Consider the following 16,250-nt stretch of genomic DNA (forward strand, 5'->3'; position numbering starts at 1 on the left):
ACACCTATAGTAGTGCCTGGTACATAATAGGTAATCAGTAAATATTTGTTGAATTAATGAAGGAATGAATGAAAAGTAACTGGGGACAAAAAATCATAGAACTTGTTATATACATTACTAAGTAATATATATTATATATGTGTAAACATAGTAAACTATTAAAACACTTTATTTTTCAGTATTAGAGTTCTTCAAAAATGTCAGCAGGTGGGTCTTTTGTGAACAAATTTTATTATGCTTTATTTCAAATGTGAATTATGTGATTGTTTTTCTTAGTACAGTAATACCTTGAGTTCATTTCATTTTGAAATTGATTTTATGGTTTAACACTTGGATACTATGTCTACTCATTTACAAATCTGAACATTACTGTCTTCCTGTATTTGGCACAGTAAGGGTTAAAGGAGATTTATATTGGTCATATCTAAAGAAATATACTTAAAACACATGAGGAAGACAAAGTAAAGAAAAATAAGAATAGGAAAGTAAGTCTAACAGAAGAGTTGATAGTAATAAAAAGCTCACCTTGATAGAGGAGGTCTGAAACGTGGGCCCTGAGTGTTCTAGCAACAGATATAAGGAGAGAAACACGTTCATGGGACTTGTGTTTTCTATGAGATAAAAGTCAACCAGTTCTTTCAGAAATGCTGAGTTATTCCTGATCCTGAGGCCAGGAGAAAATGTCTACACTCTCAATGAAAGGACAGGGTGTAACATGAAATGTGACCTCAATACCTTCCTTTCAGTAATTACAGTGACCTACATTGTTTTAGGAAGAATAAGTCAAAATAGAGTCACTAGTAAATTAAATCACCTCTATGTGAATCATGTTAAGTATTTCTGTTGCTTTGTTTTGAACTTACTTAGAGTCACTTTCCAAAAAGGATATGGGGGAAAAAAAAATCAGATTCACATCATATATGCCATGTTCTCCATACTGCATAATAGGACAAAGAATTTTCACTATCCTGGAAGGAATTTATCTATGTAAATAAGAGCGGTATCAGGTCAGCTAAACCACCAGCCTGAGAACTCAGTGCTTAAATCACAAGCACAGTATAATTGCTCAGTCTTATTTTTTTCATCTGTGTTCAGCCTAAGAATTTACCATATATATAGATTGATGCCTAGTATGTCATACATTATGTATCACGTGTTATAGTAAATATAGTTGTGTATTTTGTAGTGATCACATGCACTGATGTTTTAGCATACCAAAAATCAGTATCTTCAGTTATCAAATTATTTTATTTCTCCATTGTGGTCCACCTCTCCCTCTAAGGCCTAGTACCCACAAACTTGATCAACCTATAGACAAAATGGAAGATAAAGCAGAGTCCCTGGATCTAATACCTGATGCTCCTCCTGACTACAACTGCAGCTTAAATTCATCAGATACAAATCCTGATGCCCCTCCAGAATACAATTCCTGTTTTGTACTTGGTAAGTTAAATAATCACCCCAACAGAAAATGACACTAAGAGTTAACGTTGTTCTTTTAATTAACTAATTCATTTCTTGATTCAATAAATAAGTATTGAGCACCTACTGGATGCCAAGTAGTTTACTAGATGCCAAGTGGAACAGATTCCTGCCCTTAAAGAATTTACAGTCTCCTGGGGAAGGAAGTTGTAAAAACATTGATGGCATTCTCCGTTGTTAGGGAGCTATGAAGCGAATATTGTAGGGGCCCAGAAGGCAGAGTAACTGATTCTGCCAGAGATGAGGAAAGCCCTGAGGAAGTAAAGTTTTGTTGGCACGATAAGGATTTTCTCAATCGAAACATAAATAAAGGTGGGAGGGGACCAAACCTGGGAGAAAGAAGAACATGTCCAAAAGCACAAGGTCATGAAGACCTACTGGTCTCTTGGGGACATGATGGCGGCCTGTTTGGGTCAAATGGCAGAACCACAGAGAAAAGTAGGTGAAGGGTCTTGAGTGCAGATAAGGAGCTGGCATCTTATCCTAGAGACCATGGAGAGCCTGCAGATGCTAATTAACAGGCCATCAAGAGTATAAAGTATATATTTGAGTTTGTTTTTTCATCACCTCTCCAGCTTCTGGCACAGGGTTCAGTGCATAATGGGTGCTCAATGAATGTTCAGTGAACAGCTGGTTGATAGCTAATAAGACAGCTCTAGGGACCAGTGTGAAGGGATCACTGGAACAAAGAAAACAAGAAAAGGGAGACTAGTTAACAAGAGTCCCAACTGGATGAGGCTTAGTAACAGTATCAAGAAGAGAGGCAAAAACTTAGTTTGAAAAAAAATCCTCTATGAGATGATGCAAAAATATTATGTCTTTCTAGAAATAAGATTCTGTAGCTCAGGCAGCCTTTGCTTCTGCAGTGTTTTCTGAAAACGGCAGAGCTTCCTTTTCCCCTTTGCCTCGTGTATGTGTGTTGTCTGGATCTGATCCAGTATAACCCCAAATTATTGGGTCAACACCTAAATCCAAGGTCTCAACAATCTGACATTATATAGTCAGTATCATTTCTCAATACTTCAGTGTCTTTCAACATGATTTATCTTTCTTTTTTTAATGGAGATATAGTTCACATACATAAAATTCACCATTTGAAAGTATGCAAGCCAGTGGTTTTTAGTATGTTCACAAGGTTGTACAACCATCACCACTGTTTAAATCCAGAACATTTTCATCACCTCCCATTAACAGTCCCTCCACATTTTGTCGTTCCCCTGGCAACCAGTGATCTACTTGTATCTGTATAGTTTGCCTATTCTGGATATTTCATATAGGTGGAATCATAACACAGGTGGCCTTTTATGCCTACTTCTTTCAGCATATTTTTGTCACAGTTTACCCATGTTGCAGCATGTATCTGTACATTATTCCTCTTTATGTTGAATCATATTCCATTGCATAAATACCTTGATTCTTCATTGATCACTTCATGAGCATTTGGGTTCTTTCCACTTTTTGGCTACTACGAATAATGTTGCTATGGCCATTCACATTTAATGGCAGATTATATTTTTTAAGTTTTAGGGAAAAAATTCTAATTGTTTTTTAAAGTGTAGTTTAATACTAAGTGCAACAAAATAGTGTGAACTTCATTTGATAATACAAAAATGTAGATTTCTGGCCATCTATTTAATCAGAATCTCCAAGGCAGATCTTAAAAAAGAAAAACATCCTATCTTGTTGATTCTTATCAACAGCTAAATTTGAGAAACACTGTTCTAGTATCGTGTTTCCCAACCTATACATCCATGAGTAGACTGTGAAATTAATTTAGTAATTTTCAATCAATAATTTCTTGAAACAAAAATGGTGAGAATATTCAAAGTAAGTAAAAAAACACAAATGTCATCAAGGCTTCAGCCAATTTTATAGGTCAGATCTCAGCTAGACTCTCCTGCTAACTTGGAGTTTATTTACTTTTAGCTAAAATAGATCTGTAATAAAATCTGAGAATGAAATATTCATCCTTGTTTCATTTATTTTGTTTTCAACTACGATACTTTTTAAAAAACATCTCTGTTGGCTGGGATTGAGAGGAGAGGATGTTTTTTGTCATGGATCTGCCTTTCTTTTACATTTTGTTCTGGCCTTTCCTAGAAGGTCAGAGAAAGGCAACTGTGGTTCTCCCTCTCCCAGAGCTTCAGGTAAGGCTCTGCAATGTTAGGAATAACTTAGAGTTTATTAGGTACCCCTTTGTAATCAACCAGAGCCCAGTTACCTACGTAAATAAACCAATTATTTTAAATCCAAGAAAGTAAATCAAATTTCAAGGTAAAAGTATTCAGATCTTTTTAAGAACTATAGATACTTCCCAGCAGTATGGATAGTCTCATGTCTAAATGCTGGTAGTACTTTAAATTTTAACTAGTCCTTATGAAATGTTTGTAGAGAGTTACCCATTCTTCTCCAGTAAATGTCCGGGGATCCTGCTTCTTGACAAGGCTTCGTTTCACACGGAGGGGGTAAAATGTTCCTTGTTATTGCTGGCAGGAGTTCAAGGTTCCTTATTAGGCCTGCACGGATACCATTCTGGCTGGGAGAGGGGAGAGCAGAAAGGAGATGGCATCACTGCTGCTTTTTAGAGACATTTAATAAAAACAAAATCTAAAGTCATACATTAGCAGTACCCTTATACTAATTCATGATTTTGAGTGCTTAAGTGTTGTGTCTGTTTAAGGAAAACTGGTTTCCTTGACTGTGATCTTTCTTATATTGACAGAGTTAAAATTTAACTAATCCCTGGTTGGAGGAGAGCTGTGTGAGAACCAGACGATGAGGGTATAAACAAGTGACTGAGTCAGAGACAATACAGCATAGTCTTTAAATCATCACTTTTAAGTTAAAATGTGACTTCAAATCCCAGTGTTACCACTTAATATCAAGGTGAACTTGAACAATAATGATAGAGGATATAAAAATAGAAATTTGCACGGTGCTAATTTTATGCCAGACCCTGTGCTAACCCTGCAGCAGCTTTATTTGATAGGCATAGAGAGGCTAACAAGTTACTTAATCTCCTTAACCTTAGTTTTTGCACTTATGAAATGGGCATAATTATCTCACAAGGTTTAAGAAGATTAAATGAGTTAATAATCTGGAAATCCTCCAACTACATTTTTGGTACATAGCCCTTTGCTTGGAAAATGGAACTTCTTGTTATTTTTAAGAACCTGTCATGTGACCTGTGTAATCTCCACATAAAAATTCATGCTGTTTCAGTATATTATAGTTTTAACCATATATAATTCTTTCATTTGTTTTTGAATACAGGGCCCCCAGACCAGCTGTCATGCTACCCAGGAGGCTTGCCAGCTGGTAGCACCCATCCTATACAGTACCAGCCTGGCAGGTATCCTTCACCAATCAGTCTGCTCCAACAACATGGAGCCAGCTCCTATGCCAAACTGCCCTTCTGGTCTGGTCTGGAATACTTAGGTCAGGTACTCCACACAAATCCAAATTGTTTTCTTTTGAAATTTGACCTCAGGGATCCAACAAGAAGAAATAAAAAGCTGAAGAGAGGGGATAAAGGTGATGGGTCAGTGATGACAGGTGTCTAGTTTCTGAGACTGTAAAAGTGGTGGTACTAATTTCAGAAATGTAAAGGAGGATAGGGAGATTTTAGTGGGAAGAGTGTGGATTTCATAAAGAATGCAGGTTGAGTTGTAAGATATTCAAGATGTCTTCTTGAAGGAAATTAGAAAAATAGGAGTAGGAATAGAAAAATGCTGTGGTAGGTGCTAGTTGGGGTGTCATTTACCAGGAAGTAAGAGTGAACATGAAGGAAGGTGACATGAAAGAAACAGAACACTTAGTGGCCAAACCATCAAGTGCCTTGGCCCCTTGCCTTCCCTCACCGCCCATAATTTCATTAGCCACTCCGGCCCCCACAAATACCTGATACCTTAGGAAAAATGAGGTGACTACCAACCACATGTAGCTTCAAGCCAAGTCCCTGAGACCCCCTCCCACAGAGTGGTGATCCCCTAAATCCCTTCTATATAAAAATTACAGAACCACCCTGAAACCTTGGTCAGAAACTTGGGGGATAGACAGGTTTGGTGAACAAAATGGTGTAAATTCAAAAATTGTACCCTAAGATAAAGCTATTATTGGAAAACGCTGTGTAATCTTGACCCCTTTGGTTTTGGAAACAAGAGGTTTTGAAGTTCACTGTGAGCAAGAGACTCTAATTCAATACTTGTCTCCCAATATAGTCAATAAAATATTCCTTGAGGTTGACAAGTTCCTCTTTGCAATTCAATATATTATTAATCTTGTGCATTACAAACTATTGATACTATAGAAATGATGTGCAAAATACAATACAGTTGGACCAGGAAATTGGAATCTCCAGAAGGCAAAAATTTTATTAAACTATCTCTTTGTTAAATAACTATAAAATACACATAAAAGTCATTAAATTGCTAGAGTAAACCCCTTTATTACATCAGAAGCTTATAGAATATTTATAGTAAATACATTTTAGAAAATCTTTTTTATACTTGCACAATGATACAGGAATTTGTCCTTGCAAGCCTAGGGTCTTCTAGACCATTTCCCTTGTTTTTTAAAATTGTACAACTTTAAATTTGTTTATTTAAGTTAAAAAAAAAGCGGCTTAACTTTTTCTATTACCCTGACAAAGGTTAAATGACAGATATGATGGGTTCACATTTCCATTTCAGAAATGGTTTGAGTTAAAAAAAGAAAAAAAACAGAAATAAAAGATAAAACAGGCTTTGGAGCCAGACAATATGGTTTTTAATTCTGACTTTATCCCCTACTAGTTCTGCAATCTTCAACACATTTCTTAACCTGTTGGTGCTTCAATTTCTTCATTTATAAAATAGTATCAGTACTAACTATCCCTACCCTGTTGGGCATTATGAAAATTGTTGACGTGTAATATAATTCCTGGCACATAGGAACCACTGAATGGATGAGAACTGTATTGATGCTGTTTAATTAAAATGCTTCCTTGAGTGTGAATGGAAGGCACACACCCAATCATTTTTCTCTATCTTCACTAGACTTCTGAGATCTCATATGGAGGATATGTAGATCCTTATCAGGACCCGTTAGTGGAATTCTGTCCAACATAGCAGGATTATGTGGTTTCTGAGGCTTGAGTTTGCCAGGGATTCCATTAACTCCTCAAATAACTACTCCTTAAATAGCCACAGTTTGTTATGGGGTAAATTCCTTCCATACTGAAGAGCTTCATATCTTTAGGATATTTTACCCAGCAGTGGACATTTTACCAAGTCTGAATATGTTTTATCTTTTTTTTTTTTTTTTCTGGTATGTGGGCCTCTCACTGTTGTGGCCTCTCCTGTTGCGGAGCACAGGCTCCAGACACGCAGGCTCAGCGGCCATGGCTCACGGGCCCAGCCGCTCCGTGGCATGTGGGATCTTCCCGGACCGGGGCATGAACCCGTGTCCCCTGCATCGGCAGGCGGACTCTCAACCACTGCACCACCAGGGAAGCCGCCAGTTTTTGATTGGATTGTTTTTTTAATATTGAGCTACATGCGCTGTTTATATATTTTGGAGATTAATCCTTTGTCCGTTGATTCGTTTGCAAATATTTTTTCCCATTCTGAGGGTTGTCTTTTCGTCTTGTTTGTAGTTTCCTTTGGTTTGCAAAAGCTTTTAAGTTTCATTAGGTCCCAGTTGTTTATTTTTGGTTTTATTCCCATTACTGTAGGAGGTGGATCAAAAAAGATCTTGCTGTGATTTATGTCAAAGAATGTTCTTCCTATGTTTTCCTCTAAGAGTTTTATGGTGTCCGGTCTTACATTTAGGTCTCTAACCCATTTTGAGTTTATTTTTGTGTATGGTTTTATGGAGTGTTCTAATTTCATTCTTTTACATGTAGCTGTCCAGTTTTCCCAGCACCACTTATTGAAGAGACTGTCTTTTCTCCACTGTATATCCTTGCCTACTCTGTCATAGATTAATTGACCATAGGTGCGTCGGTTTATCTCTGGGCCTTCTATCCTTTTCCATTGATCTATATTTCTGTTTTTGTGCCAGTACCATATTGTCTTGATTACTGTAGCTTTGTAGTATAGTCTGGAGTGAGGGAGTCTGATTGCTCCAACTCCATTTTTTCCCCTCAAGATTGCTTTGCCTATTCAGGGTCGTTTGTGTCTCTATACAAATTTTAAGATATTTTGTTCTAGTTCTGTAAAAAATGCCATTGGTAATTTGATAAGGATTGCATTGAATCTGTAGATTGCTTTGGGTAGTATAGTCATTTTCACAATATTGATTCTTCCAATCCAAGACCATGGTATATCTCTCCATCTGTTGGTATCATCTTTAATTTCTTTCAAAAGTGTCTTATAGTTTTCTGCATACAGGTCTTTTGTCTCTGTAGGTAGGTTTATTCCTAGGTATTTTATTCTTTTTGTTGCAGTGGTAAATGGGAGTGTTTCCATAATTTCTCTTTCAGATTTTTCATCATTAGTGTACAGGAATGCAAGAGATTTCTGTCCATTAATTTTGTATCCTGCAACTTCACCAGAATCATTGATTAGCTCTAGTAGTTTCTGGTGGCATCTTTAGGATTCTCTATGTATCGTATCCTGTCATCTGCAAACAGTGACAGTTTTACTTCTTCTTTCCAATTTGTATTCCTTTTATTTCTTTTTCTTCTCTGATTGCTGTGGCTAGGGCTTCCAAATTATGTAGAATAATAGTGATGAGAGTGGACATCCTTGTCTTGTTCCTGATCTTAAAGGAAATGCTTTCAGTTTTTCACCATTGAGAATGATGTCTTCTGTGGGTTTGTTGTATATGGCCTTTATTATGTTGAAGTAGGTTCCCTCTGTGGGTTTGTCATATATAGCCTTTATTATGTTGAGGTAGGTTCCCTCTATGCCCACTTTCTGGAGAGTTTTTATCATAAATGGGTGTTGAATTTTGTCAAAAACTTTTTCTTCATCTATTGAGATGATCATATGGTTTTCCTTCTTCAGTTTTTTAATATGGTGTATCACATTGATTGATTTGCATATATTGAAGAATCCTTGCATCCCTGGGATAAATCCCACTTGATCATGTTGTATGATCCTTCTAATGTGTTGTTGGATTCTGTTTGCTAGTATTTTACTGAGGTTTTTGCATCTATATTCATCAGTGATAGTGGTCTGTTACTTTCTTTTTTTGTAGTATCTTTGTCTGGTTTTTGTATCAGGGTGATGGTGGCCTCATAGAATGAGTTTGGGAGTTTTCCTTCCTCTGCAATTTTTTGGAAGAATTTGAGAAGGATGGGTGTTAGCTCTTCTCTAAGGGTTTGATAGAATTCACCTGTGAAGCCATCTGGTCCTGGACTTTTGTTTCTTGGAAGATTTTTTATCACAGTTTCAATTTCATTACTTGTGATTGGTCTGTTCATATTTTTTATTTCTTCCTGGTTCAGTCTTGGAACGTGATACCTTTCTAAGAATTTGTCCATTTCTTCCAGGTTGTCCATTTTATTGGCATAGGGTTGCTTTTAGTAGTCTCTCAGGATGCTTTGTATTTCTGCAGTGTCTGTTGTAACTTCTCCTTTTTTCATTTCTAATTTTATTGATTTGAGACCTCTCCCTCTTTTTCTTGATGAGTCTGGCTAATGGTTTATCAATTTTGTTTATCTTCTCAAATAACCAGCTTTTAGTTTTATTGATCTTTGCTATTGTTTTCTTTGTTTCTATTTCATTTATTTCTGCTCTGATGTTTAGGATTTCTTTCCTTCTGCTAACTTTGGGTTTTGTTTTTCTTCTTTCTCTATTTCCTTTAGGTGTAAGGTTAGATTGTTTATTTGAGATTTTTGTTGTTTCTTGAGGTAGGCTTGTATAGCTATAAACTTCCCTCTTAGAACTCCTTTTTCTGCATCCCATAGGTTTTGGATCGTCGTGTTTTCATTATCATTTGTCTCTAGGTATTTTTTGATTTCCTCTGATTTCTTCAGTGATCTCTTGGTTATTTAGTAACGTATTGTTTAACCTCCATGTGTTTGTGTTTTTTATGTTTTTTTCCCTGTAATTGATTTCTAATCTCATAGCGTTGTGGTCAGAAAAAATGCTTGATATGATTTCAATTTTCTTAAAGTTACTGAGGCTTGATTTGTGACCCAAGATGTGATCTATCCTGGAGAATGTTCCATGTGCACTTGAGAAGGAAGTGTAATCTGCTGTTTTTAGAAGAATGTCCTATGAATATCAATTAAATTTATCTGTCTATTCTGTCATTTAAAGCTCATGTTTACTTCTTTATTTTATGTTTGGAGGATCTGTCCATTGGTGTAAGTGAGGTGTTAAAGTCCCCCACTATTATTGTGTTACTGTCGATTTCCTCTTTTATAGCTGTTAGCAGTTGCCTTATGTATTGAGGTGCTCCTGTGTTGGGTGCATATATATTTATAATTGTTATATCTTCTTCTTGGATTGATCCCTTGATCATTATGTAGGGTCCTTCCTTGTCTCTTGTAACATTATTTTAAAGTCTATTTTATCTGATATGTGTATTGCTACTCCAGCTTTCTTTTGATTTCCATTTGCATGGAATATCTTTTTCCATCCCTTCACTTTCAGTCTGTATGTGTCCCTAGGTCTGAAGTGGGTCTCCTTTAGACAGCATATATATGGGTCTTGTTTTTGTATCCATTCAGCCAGTCTGTGTCTTTTGGTTGGGGCATTTAACCTATTTACATTCAAGGTAATTATCAATATGTATGTTCCTATTACCATTTTCTTAACTGTTTTGGGTTTGTTTTTATGGGCCTTTTTCTTCTCTTGTGTTTCCCTCCTAGAGAAGTTTCTTTGGCATTTGTTGTAAAGCTGGTTTGGTGGTGCTGAATTCTCTTAGCTTTGCTTATCTGGAAAGCTTTTGATTTCTCTTTCAAATTTGAATGAGATCCTTGCTGGGTAGAGTAATCTTGGTTGTAGGTTTTTCTCTTTCATCACTTTAACTATATCCTGCCACTCCTTTCTGGCCTGGGGAGTTTCTGCTGAAAAATCAGCTGATAACCTTATGGGGATTCCTTTGCATCTTATTTTTTGTTTTTCCCTTGCTGCTTTAATATTTTTCCTTGAATTTAATTTTTGTTAGTTTGATTAACATGTGTCTTGGTGTGTGTTTCTCCTAGGGTTTTTCCTGTATGGGACTCTCTGTGCTTCCTGGACTTGGGTGACCATTTCCTTTTCCATCTTAGGGAAGTTTTCCACTATAATGTCTTCAAATATTTTTTCAGATCCTTTCTTTTTCTCTTCTTCTTCTGGGTCCCCTATAATTTGAATGTTGGTGTGTTTTATGTTGTCCCAGATGTCTCTGAGATTGTCTTCAATTCTTTTCATTCTGTTTTTCTTTATTCTACTCCTCAGCAGTTATTTCCACCATTTTGTCTTCCAGCTCATTTATTCGTTCTTCTGCCTCAATTATTCTGTTATTTCCTTCTAGTGTATTTTTCATTTCAGTTATTGTTGTTCATTTCTGTTTGTTTGTTCTTTAGTTCTTCTAGGTCTTTGTTATACCCTTCTTGTATCTTCTCAGTCATGCGTCCATTCTATTCCCAGGATTCTAGATCATCTTTACTATCATTACTCTGAATTCTTTTTCAGGTAGACTGCCTATTTACTCTTCATTTATTTTGTCTTGTAGGTTTTTACCTTGCTCCTTCATCTGTGACATGTTTTTTTGCCATCTCTCTTTTTTTTTTTTTTTTTGTGAGTAGGATTGTGTTCCTGTTTTACTGGTTGTTTGGTGTGAGGCTTCCAACACTGGCATTTGTAGGCTGTTGGGTAGAGATGGGTCTTGGTGCTGACATGAGGACCTCCAGGAGACCTCACTCCAATGAATATTCCCTCGGGTCTGAGGTTCTCTGTTAGTCCATTGGTTTGGACTCAGAGCTCCCACCTCAGGAGCTTCGGCTGGAACTCTTGCTTGTGAGCCAAGATCCCACAAGCTGCATGGGGTGGCAAAAAAAAAAAAAAAAGAACAATAATGAAGTAAAAAATAAAATTAGACTAGGAAACTAACAGCTATGTTAGAAAAAATATAAAAAAAATAAAAATATAGATGAAATAACAACCAGAAGGTAGAACAGAACCAGAATAGTAAAAAAGAAAACAAAAAAAGAAAAAGTGGAAAAGGCCTTGGTTGTGGAGAGCAGGGCCTAAGCAGGGGTGAGGTTTGGGTGGTGGGTGGGCCTATGCTTAGGACCCACAGGGCTGGAAATGGCTCTGGGGGTTTGGGGATGGGGCTTAGGCTCACAGAACAGAAGGGGCCCAGGCGTGCCTCCCACCTCTGATCTCACAGGTTGGGGGACCCCACCTGGGTGCCCAGCAGACTTCCTGGGCTTGAGTGGGCAGGGCATACAGCCTCCTGCTCCTCTGGTCCTGGGGTTCCCCTCCAACCTGCCTCTCCTGATCTCCCTTGCCTCCCTCCTATGCCCCCAGGAACCACGTGGCCTGGAGTGGGCTTTGGAGGGCGGGGGATCAGCCTGGGAGCTTAGCAGGCTTCCTGGGCCTGAGGGGGGGGCGGTAAATGCCCTCTGCTCCTCTCTGGCTCCTCTGGTTCCAGAGGGCCTCTCCCACCTGCCTCTCCTGTCCTCTCCTGGCCTCCCTCCTACTCCCCCAGGGCCAACCCAGCCCAGAGGGGACCTCTGTGGGCATAGGACCCAGCCCAAGAGCTGGGCAGACTTCCCCAGCTGATTGGGCAGGGGAAACTCTGCCCACACTCCACCCCTGATCCAAGCTCCTTAGGGTCTCCCCAGGCATGGGAACCCCTCCCCTCTCTCAGCCACCCCTCAGGGGCGCCAGTCCTCTCTGCCCTCCACTTCTCCTCCCCCCTCAGTCCCCCCATGTCCTTCCTACAAGTTCGCTGGGGGGTTCTTCCCATCTCCTTAAGCGTCAGCGTCCCCCAACAGCATCCGGCAGGCACCCTAGTTGTGGGGAGATGCGAAGTCCGCGTCTTCCCACACCGCCATCTTGACTCTGTCCCCAGTCCTACCATTTCTACTGAACTTTGTACTGGAGCTATAAGCTGATTGCAGTAAGTCAATGAAACTACTTAAAAGGCCTAAAGTTCAAAAATAAAACTGTCTCTATTGGTAGATGACATAATTTTTAGCATGGTAAAAACTAAGGAAACTATAATAAAGATACTAAAAATAATAAATGAGCTAGCAAGCTCACAGATTATATTTAAAAATCAATTGTATTTTCATAGACTAACAGGAAAAAAATTTGGTAAATGAAATTACAGAAATAATTCCACTTATAATGGCATCAAAAATCATAAAATATTTGGAAATTTAACAAAGGCTATGAAAGACATTCACACTGGAAACTACAATACATTGATGAAAGGTAATAAAGGAGACCTAAATAAATGGAATCAATTTACTGGGGTTTATTGGTTTGAAGACCTGAAATTGTTAAGGCATCAATTTACTCCACAGTGATCTATAGATTTAGGGCAATCCCAACACAATCACAATAAATGTGGAACTAGTCTAGGACTGCTAAACAAATTACAGAATAGAGAGTAACAGAATAGAGTTCAGAAATACAATCATATATTGATGGTAGTTTTGACAAAGGTGCCCCTGAACTCCAAAAGGGATAGGAATGTCTTCAACAAATGATCCGGAAAAGGTGGATATCCATATGGGAATAATTAATGTCAAACACTATCTAATGCCATACAGAAAAATTAACTCAAGCTATAACATAAACTAAAATATATTAGCTAAATCTGTAAAGCTTTAGAAAAATAAGCATAGCATAATATCTTTGAAATGTGGATTTAAGCAAAAGTTTTGTAAACAAAGCTAAGAAAGCAATAACTATAGTAGAAAAAATATAAGTTAGACTTTATGAAAAGTAAAAACTTCTGTCATCAAAAGACATTAAAAAAATTAATAGGTAACCCAAAGACAGGGAAGAAACTGTACAAACATCTGACAAAAGACTGCTATATACAATATTTTTTTAAAAACCCTATAACTCAATAACAGACAAAAGAAATCTATTAAATATGAGAAAAATATTTCAACAGAAATTTGACAAAAGGAGAGATATAAATGACCAATAAGCACATGAAAAACTGCTCAATATTGCTTGTGACAGGAAGATGTCTAATAAATTCACATGAAGATTTCTACACATCTCATCAGAATGGTTAAAATGAAAAAGAATGACCTAACTAAATGTTGGGGAGAATGTGAAGCACTTGTAACTCTCATACATTTTTAACTGGTGTGTAATATTGTACAACCAAATTGGAAAAAAACTCTGGCAACTTTTTATGAAACTAAGCATATGTTTATATTTTGACACTGTAATTCAAATCCTACATGTTTATTCAAAAGAAGTAAAAACACATGTTCACAAAAACACTTGTATAAAAATATTCATAGCAGTCTTTATTTGTAATAGCCAAAACCTGGAAATAGCTCATGATTCCATCGAGGACAATGGATAAAGAAGGTGGGATCCAGATGGGGGAGTTGGAGGACATTGAGTTCACCTTCCCTTATCATGAACACGTACATCAAAACTACAACTACATAGGGAACAACTCTCTCTGAAATTGACCTGAAGACTAGCAGAACATCTCTTATACCACCAAGGCTATAAAGAAAGATCCACATGGAGTCTGGTAGGTAGGGAAGAGGAGCGCTCTAGTCTGGACCCACACCCCTAGCTGGGGACCCAGAAGATAGGGGGATATCACAGGCTTGGGGAGTCCCTCTGGGTAGTGAGGTGTTCAAGTCACATAATAGGCACCCCAGCCCTGGGGTCTGACATTAGGAAGATGAGCCCTCTTAGCTGGTTTGAAAATCACTGAGGCTTGGGACTTCCCTGGTGGTGCAGTGGTTAAGAATCTGCCTGCCAGTGCAGTGGACATGGGTTTGAGCCCTGGTCTGGGAAGATCCCACATGCTGCAGAGCAACTAAGCCTGTGCACCACAATAACTGAAGCCCGTGCACCTACAGCTCGTGCTCCACAACAAGAGAAGCCACCGCAATGAGAAGCACGTGCACCACAATGAAGAGTAGCTCTCACTCACTGCAACTAGAGAAAGCCCGTGCACAGCAATGAAGACCCAATGCAGCCAAGAAATAATAAATAAATAAATTTTCAAAAAAGAAAAAAGAAAATCAGTGAGGCTTACCAGAGGGCTGTAAGAAACAGACTCTGCCCTTCAAGAGTATACACACAAACTTGCTTACTCCCAGTCACAGCATGGCGACAGCCAATTGAAATCTGCCTGGTGTTCTGGCTGGCTTGCCAGGACCACCACTAGCATATCCCCCAGCTCTCACTGAGCTCCTGCTCTGGCCCCTCTTGCTCTGGTGCTGCTCCCAACTAAGACAGAGGCAGCCATTGCAAATGAGGGTGTGCACACTAAGAGGGAACATAGCTGGCTTGGGCCCTGGCACTGCCTTTGACCAGGGCAGAGGCAGCCATTGCAGATATATGCATGTGTGCACACATTTAGGAGGGCGTAAAACCAGCTCCAGGGAGAAGAACAGCATTTCTGGCACAAATATCCATGTTTACACTTGGGAGGGAATGAAACCTACTCAATAGTATGGCCCCAACCTCTCTGGCCCCACCCAAGCCTAAAACTAGGGCATGCACACTGGGGAAAAATGTCAAACCAACACAGAAGTACAGCCCCAAGTCCTTGGGCCTTGGTGACACCCCCAACCAAGATGGAGACTGCCATCACATCCATGAGAGACCCAACTCCCTCACAGCTCCTGCTCCACCCCTTGGGTCCTACCCTTACCCCTGATAAGGTGGTGACTGCCATTGAGCATAGGAGGAGCCCTGACTCATACTTGGCTCTAGCTCTAGATCCTCCCACTCCAGCCCTACATCCCACCAATGCATTGGTTGCCACTGTACCCCTGGAGAAGACATAGTCTGTGCTCACTTCAGATCCAGCTCTCCCACCAAAGCCAGTGGGCACACACAAACTGCATAGGGATGCTCCCACACAGGACATGCCTTTAATACTGGGATAGGTAACTGTTTCATCTAATCTACAAAGACAGAGTTAAGCAAAAAAGACAAATATGTTTCAAAAGAAAACAAGGGGAAAAAATCTCTGAAAAAACTCTAATGACACAGACACAAATAATTTACTTGATAAAGTGTTCAAAGCAATAGTAATAAGAATGCTAACTGAACTTGGGAAAAGATGACCATAGTGAAAATTTCAAAAAAGAACAAGAAAATGTAAAGAATAACCAATGAGAGCTAAAAAAAAATAATAACAGAAGTGAAAAGTACATTAGAAGGAATTAGCAGATTCAGTGATACATAAGTAATCTGGAAGACAGAATAATGGAAATTACCCAATCAGAATACCAAAAAGGAATACAAATTTTAAAATATGAGGATAGTTTAATGGACCTCTAACATAACATCAAGCATACTAATATTTGCATTACAAAGGTCCCAGAAGGAGAAGAGAGAGAGAAAGAGGTAGAAAATTTGTTTGATAAAATTATGGCTGAAAAATTCCCTAAGCTGAAGAAGGTAAGAGATATCTGAGAATAAGAAGCACAGAGTCCCAAACAAGATGAACCCCAATAGACCCATACCAAGACATGTCATAATTAAAATGGTGAAAGTTAGATATAAAGAGAGAAATTTAAGGCAACAAGAGAAAAAGTGTTACATATAAGGGTATCAGCTGATTTTTCTACAGAAACAGAAGTTTATAGCAATACAGGCCTTCCTCAAGAAACAACAAAAATC

At 38.4% G+C, this 16,250-nt stretch overlaps 1 pseudogene across 1 annotated transcript in view; it reads left to right on the top strand.

Annotated features, from left to right (window-relative positions):
• Positions 1 to 1,319: 1,319 nt before the first annotated feature.
• LOC308617529 (protein N-terminal asparagine amidohydrolase-like) overlaps positions 1,320 to 16,250 on the top strand; it is a 33,480-nt pseudogene continuing 18,549 nt past the window's right edge. The window contains exons 1-2 of the transcript in view: positions 1,320 to 1,443; positions 4,756 to 4,925. The product of the transcript in view is annotated as a protein N-terminal asparagine amidohydrolase-like (transcript). The remainder of the gene's footprint in view (positions 1,444 to 4,755; positions 4,926 to 16,250) is intronic.

This window comes from Mesoplodon bidens (genome assembly GCF_964165515.1).
Source record: "Mesoplodon bidens genome assembly, chromosome: 5".
NCBI classification, from domain to species: Eukaryota; Metazoa; Chordata; class Mammalia; order Artiodactyla; family Ziphiidae; genus Mesoplodon; species Mesoplodon bidens.